This window comes from Lissotriton helveticus, chromosome 7 (genome assembly GCF_964261635.1).
Source record: "Lissotriton helveticus chromosome 7, aLisHel1.1, whole genome shotgun sequence".
In the NCBI taxonomy this organism is placed as follows: Eukaryota; Metazoa; Chordata; class Amphibia; order Caudata; family Salamandridae; genus Lissotriton; species Lissotriton helveticus.
Genome location: NC_136068.1, coordinates 1,882,472,668 through 1,882,480,075, shown reverse-complemented (window position 1 = coordinate 1,882,480,075; position 7,408 = coordinate 1,882,472,668).

Sequence of the window (7,408 nt, the reverse complement as noted above, 5' to 3'; positions counted from 1 at the left end):
AGAAAATATCGGCTACTTCCAGGGCGAGTCTGATCTTCAAACAATGGATTGGACGGCAAAGGAGTGTTCAATTGTGCAGGCAATTGTTCAACAGTCAAATTTTCCAAGGTTGACGTGGAGGAAATTGTTTGAGAGGAGTCAGCAACGGTGTCAGATACAAGCCGAGCTTCGCTGAATGGAACGAAACGTGGTGCAGTGTCGGTCTCAGATGAAGAAAGACCTCTTCTTATCCAGGTGTCCGATGGCAAAGGGAGCGGGACTCTCTTTGTGTGGGTAGCATGTACCCAGTTCCGACGTCCGTGTAGTCGAACCGCCGTCCTCGTAGCCAGCTGTACCTGAAACGGGCCCACAAATCTTGGTTCAAGGTTTCGTTTTCGTCCGTAGTTTCTGACGAGGACCCAGTCCCCTGGTTGAAGTCGATGACCAGGACCCTCTGTTTGTGATGGCAGAGACTCAAAGACCTGTTGATGAATCAAACTCAATTTAGCAGTCAGATCATAGAGATAATCAATCAACATAGGGTATTCAATTCTGTCAACTTCCTTAGGTCTTGGGACTCCCCATATGTTAGCAGGACGACCGAACACAATCTCATATGGGCTGAGCCCTACTCGAGAGTGTACAGTTGCCCTGGTCGACAGGAGAGCCAGAGGCAAAGCGTCGGGCCATGATAAACCAGTTGTTGCCTGAATTTTAGCCAATTTCAGTTTTAGAGTGCCATTATATCCTTCCACCAAGCCTGCTGATTGTGGATGGTTTGCACTATGAAATTTTTGTACAATCCCTAAACCGCGACACACACTCTTCATCATACTCCCAACAAACTCACTTCTGTTGTCCGACCATACGACCCGAGGCATTCCGTAGCGGGGAAAATACTCTTTGAGCACAATTTTTGCCGTGGATAAAGCCGTATTATCCTTAAGGGGGTAGGCCTCAATCCACCTAGAGAATGCACACACCACAACCAACACATACTTCAAGTTATTACATCGGTCCATGTGGATAAAGTCCAACTGGATAACTTCGAAAGGGTACGTAGGAGGGGCAAAATGACCAGGTGGAGTGGGGGTGCCCTTACCAGGATTGTGCATCAAACACACCATACAATTCTTAACCACTCTCTCGGCGCACTTAGTAATCCCATCATTCTTCCATACATGAGACAACAACTTGCATATACCTTTCGTGTTGATGTGCGCCATACCATGAGCCATTGTAACAACAGCGAGCACATACGCATCCGGTAACATCCATCTCTGCTTCTCTGATAGATCAACCCAACATCCATTCTCATCCAATCTTCCCGTGCTCTCTCTCCATTTTGTCCTTTCCGTCTCAGTGGCTTCATTCTGTATTCCTTTCACACTTTCAAATGTGTCTTCACACATACCAGTCTCTGTTGGCCATCTCACTGAGCTCGTAACATACATTCTGTTTGTCAAATCTTTAGCCGTCTCTTTAGCCGTTTCATCCGCAAACGCATTACCACGACCCACATCGTCCGTTACTTTCTGATGTGCGCTACATTTGACTATGGCCACTTGTTTAGGCAATGTGAGTGCATCTAAAAGATCATTTACAAGCTGACCATGTTGAATCTTCGTGCCATGCGACGTAAGGAATCCTCTCTCTCTCCACAGTCGTCCAAAACTATGTGCCACACCAAACGCATACTGACTATCTGTAAACACATTCACCCGTTTATCTTTAGACAACACACACGCTCTCGTCAAAGCGATTAACTCGGCAGCCTGAGCCGAATTCTGACTTAGTCTTTCGCTTTCCACAATCGTTCTCAATGTAACTACAGCATATGCAGTCGTCACATCACCGTTCGGCAACTTGAAACAGGAACCATCCACATACAAAGTACCATCGGGATCTGTCAATGGAGTATCTTTTAAGTCAATACGACCCTTAGTTTCCTCCTCAGTTCTGAGATAGCAGTCATGTACTGCTTCACCACTTGATTCTGTGTCGATCGGCAGCAATGTTGCTGGATTCAACACATTACATCGTTTTATCCGTATGTGACTGGCCAGCAACGTCAACTCATATCCAGACAATCTTGCGCTCGTCAGATGTTGAGTTTTCGTTCGATTCAATAGAGTGTCAATTGCATGCGGAACCATTACCGTGAGCATATCATCCATAACTAAACCTGCGGACTGTCGAATGGACGCCGCAGCTGCCGCTGTTGCCCTTAAACAACTTGGCAAGGCTCTTGCTACTGGGTCTAAAGTCGAAGAAAAATAGGCACATGGGCGTTGCTTACCACCAAAAGGTTGTGTCAGAACACTCAACGCACAACCATCCCTCTCGTGAACGTATAGTGTAAACGGCTTACTGTAGTCAGGAGTGCCCAACACAGGAGCCGAACACAACGCATCACGTAATTCAGAAAAACTTTTCTGACACTCTTCAGTCCAAGGCAATGGGGATGAAACATCCTTGCACGTAAGGGCTATCAATGGTTTCGCCAACAATGAAAAATTTGGAATCCATTGTCTGCAATAGGACGTAATACCTAAAAAGGCACGAACTTCTCTCTGGGTTTTTGGCACAGTCATTCGGGTAATCGCTGCAATTCTCTCTGGGGTCAACCTTCTCCCTTCTCTTGACAATAAGTGACCTAGATAGGTAACTTCTTGACAACAATACTGTAGCTTTGAAGGCGATACCTTGTGGTGTAAGTTATGTAGATAGTGTAACAATGATACTGTAGCCGTTTTGCAAATAGCTTCTGTATCAGCTGCCACTAAAAGATCATCAACGTATTGAATCAAAGCTGCACCTTTAGGTAATACAAAGGCATCAAGTTGACCTTTAAGTGCTTGGCTGTAGATTGACGGACTCTCACAGTAGCCCTGTGGAGCGCGTTTTAACCTAAAACTGCGACCACCTAATGAGAATCCGAATAGGTCTCTGCTTTCCTCTGCAATTGGGATGCTAAAGAAAGCATTCTTTAGATCGATCACTGTGAACCAGGAGGCAGATGCCGGAATCATTGTTAGTAAAGCCGTAATGTCGGGAACCACAGGAAATTGTGGAACCACTATTTTGTTTACTTCTCTTAAGTCTATTACAAAACGATACACAGGAGGTTTAGTTGGGTCAGTTCGTTTCAGAATTGGCAATACAGGGCTATTACACACGTTTCCACGAGTTTCTTCAACAACACCTTTTCTAATGAGATCATGAACGATTGCTAACAGCGCTCGTTCGCCCTCAAGAGAAATACGATATTGAGGTAAACGTGGTAATCGCGCATTTGGTTTCAATTGAATCACATAGGGTGGAATGTCTAACAGGCCCACATCATTGGGACCTGTGGCCCATAAGGACGCAGGGAGGGAATTCAATTCCGGTGGGAATTTATCGACCGATAAATACATTGGAGAGATTATTCTCTTTCCCAATGTAAGCTCCACTCCTTCGGGGGAACAATACAATGTTGCATATAATCGTTTCAACAAATCCAGGCCCAAAAGATTTTCACCACAACCTGTAGATAGAATCAGTGGAGCCGTTAGCTCACGAGGTCCAATCATAAGAGGCAAAGGACTAGAGACTGGGTTACTAACAGGGGCGCCAGAGAATCCAACGGAAACGTTCGTTAAGCCAGACAAAGGTGCGCCAGGGAGTTTCGAATGCATGATGGAACTTTTCGTCGCACCAGTGTCTAACAGAAAAGGCTCAACTACACCCGATGTAGCCACTGCAACGTAAGGCCCACTCTGATCGACCGGAACTGACACTACTCCCTCTCTTTGTCGTTGGCTGTCCTAGTAATGGTCATTTACAACAGTCTCATGCTCTACATAATAATCGTCCACATTATACTGTGCAGATCGGACTGACCCTGCATTTCGCTGGTCAAAACAATTATTCGCATCCGATTGATTTTGATGACGATCAATCTGATTGTGGGATGAACCACGACCTCTACCTCGTGATGCCTGTTGAGGACCACCACCACGGTTTCCACGTGTCGACACACCATTTAGGCGGTCCCGTAAGGCAAGACAATCATATTTTAGGTGTCCCTCTTTCTTACAATATGCGCACTGATTATACCCAAGGGAAGATCTATAATCAAAGTTGTCAGAACGCGGCTGTGTCCTATCGGGCTGTGCTCGTGGTCGATACTGCTGTTGTGAATCAGTTTGGTTTGATCGTGGAGGGTATGCTTGCTGTAACAAAACCTTCGTTTTGAGCTCTTTCGTTTTCTTCTCTACACGATCACTTTCTTCCTTTTCCCTATTCTCATAATACTGGGCCGTCGCTAGTATTTGCGCAGGGGTTGAAACTGCCCACGCACTCTCTGAATTCTTCAGTTTGTTGCTTAATTCAGGCAACAAATTCGACACAAATTTGTCAACAAATAACCGCTGGCCTCCCTCAGCTCCCATGTCCTGACCGCTGTGGTCGACAAACGCTTCTTCAAACCTTGTAAAGAAATCCGAGACACTCTCGTCTTTCTTTTGCTTACAAGCTGATAACTTATCCCAGTTCACCTTCATCGCTGGCATGATAGTTTTCATGAGCGTAATGATTTTCTGCGGCAAGTCTAAGATTAGCTGGTCGGGCTTAGCCCCACCAACTTGTAATGCATCAGCCGCTAGCAGTGCAGCCCAATCACCCCCTAATTCAACTGCGTGGTTGGCTTGACGAATTTTGGCCCAAACTGGTTGCGGTACAACATTGCCAAACAACATGTCGATGTCGGCAAGGTTCATAATAGAAGCTTCCACCAGTTGTGATAACTCCTTATAATAACCAGCCGGATTTTTACGCGGATCGGGTAAGGATTGCTTCACTTGCAAAACTTCCGATCGTTTCCATGGAAGATGTATCCATACCCTTCGAAAATGCGGTAAAACCACAGGGTTTGCATTAGGATCACCAGGCACCCACAGTGGCGGAACCTCTCTCATAGGATACTGACCAGGAACCGCTTTCCAATTCTCGGTGGTATCATCTGAGGACACCCGAGAATGTGCTGTGGATCTAAACGCTAATAAGCGTTCCACGGCACGTCGTACATCTTCACCTATGATCATACCGTTGGAAAAGTGACTCTGAAGTTCAATTATGTCGGACGGTACATTATCTACATCATCATTATACCATTCTTCCCTCAAAAAGTTACACATCTCCTCAAACACGAATCTCTGCGTAGGCTCGTTAAACTGAGAAAACGTATCAAAGACTACACGTGGAGTGTAATTAGCAGGATGTTTTATCCACCTATGTGCCATGATTATTAATGTCTCTTTCTCCCTACCACTAGGGATCTGACTCCGTCTCTGAGGAGTTTCAGATGAATCAGACGAAAATAACGGACCAGAAAGAGGTGAATAAAGGGTAGCAACAGAGTTAGGAACACGCTTACGAACAGAAGGGGAAAGAAAAACAGGGGCAACAACACTGGAGGTGAAAGAAGGCATAGTAGGAACTGACAAGATAGTCGGAGTAGCAGAAACAACAGTCTGCGAAGGTACAGGTACAGGAGCAGTAGGAACAAGGACAGGTGGTGAAACAAACGTAGGGTTAACAACGGGCTGGCCCGCAGCCACTGGAGCAACAAGGGGAACTACAGGAGGAATAACAGGAGCAGCTACAGAAGCAGTAGTACCCTGTACATAAGGAGGTGGTGATTTCATCAAATATGATAACAAGGAATCCTCTTTTAAATCTTCTTCTTTCTTTTCTAGATTATTCGGTAAAACCGGGTAACATTTATCTATTTTCATATGATGCAATCTAGTAGAAATTTCCATTTCCTTTTCTTCTTTGTCCTGTTTACATTCTTTTATAGTTTGCATTATCGGAACGAACCCTTGCTTTTGATCCTTTTTAAGTTGTTTGATTTCTTTCTGCTTGGCCTCTTTACGCCATATCCAAAAGGAATCAAACATAGCTGGCCTAGCTTTCTTTAAAAATAATTTAGCCTCAAGATTATCTAAAATCGAAAGTTCAAAAGTTCCATGTGGTGGCCATCTAAGGTCACCGTCTTTCTTTGTATAGCGGATCCAGTAATCATTATATATTATAGGACCCACCCCATGTCGACTATAAAGATCATGTATCGGAGTTCCAAATGGAGGTATCGGACACGAGTCCTCCAACCGGGAATCCATTGCGCAACATTGGAAAATACGAAACAAACCACTATGGCTAGGCATCGTGCACACTAACCTAGTATCAAACTTCAAGGATTACCGAAGCAATAGAACCTCGTGTAAGTCAAAACCCTCGGTTTTTGGCAATTGCAACTGTCAAATAATACTAAGAACCAATACTAAGAACCACAAATGCAATGGAACCATGCAATACAACAAAGCCTTAAGGCTGTCACAAAGCTCGGAGAGCTAACAACAAAGCCTGAGGAGGCTATTACAAAGCTCAGTGAGCTATTACAACAAAAACCTTAAAGGCTAACAACAAAACTTTCAAAAAGCTAGAACAACCACTAAGGACTGGGAGCGACCCACAAAATACTTAACTCAGAACTTCAATGGCGTCTCCAGGAAGGCCCGTCTATCGTCTCGCTTGTACGTAAGGTCTGCACCGGGCGTCGAAGACAGGTCGACAGTCAGGGCATCGGTCCGTCGCAGCCGTCAGGAGGCGGGAATCTTCGCAGGGAAAAACTTCGGGCCACTTATTTCGACAACAGGATCGATGAAGCGGGGTGCACCTTCCCTCGGAGATTTCACACGAAGTTCCTCACGATCATCAGGCTTTGGACCGGTACCGCTGAAGTCGCCCCACGTTGGGCGCCAACTGAAGGACTGGACTTTTAACAGTACCAGCGGTGCCAGGGAACAACACCTATAACCTTCATGGGATACCTGTTTCGGCGCACAAACTACAGAGACACGGGACACTTCCTTCGGCGTCAAAGATCAGCGTTTATTACTGCAGGGAGGCAAAAGTCACAAGAAGTACAACAGTGTGTAGGTTCTGAGAGTCTGCTTCAAATTGAGTTTGTAGGTCGCTCTCTTTTATACAGAGTGTTACCATTGCATAACATGTGGACAAAAGATTATAATCCGGTTCCCACAGTAGGTTTCAAAAAGGGTCGCTTTCATGTGTTCAGAATCCCGGAACATCATTACAATAGCTATGCCGGTTCCCAACTGAAAAAGTACATCTTCCCACCATTAGGCACACCCATTAGAGTTGTAAATGACAAAGAAGAAGAGACAAGAACAGCTGCAAGGAAGTCAGACACGTGTAGAGAAAAGAGTGTGGGGGTAATATCGGAAGCATGATCGTGGGAAAAAAGAGTTGGATCCATCGCCTGCAAGGCTGTCACAATAGACCGGTACAACCAGATTACCCTCAAGCTGTGCCATCTGCCTTTGCTGTGTCATTCCTCCGGCCATAAAGACGCATGAAA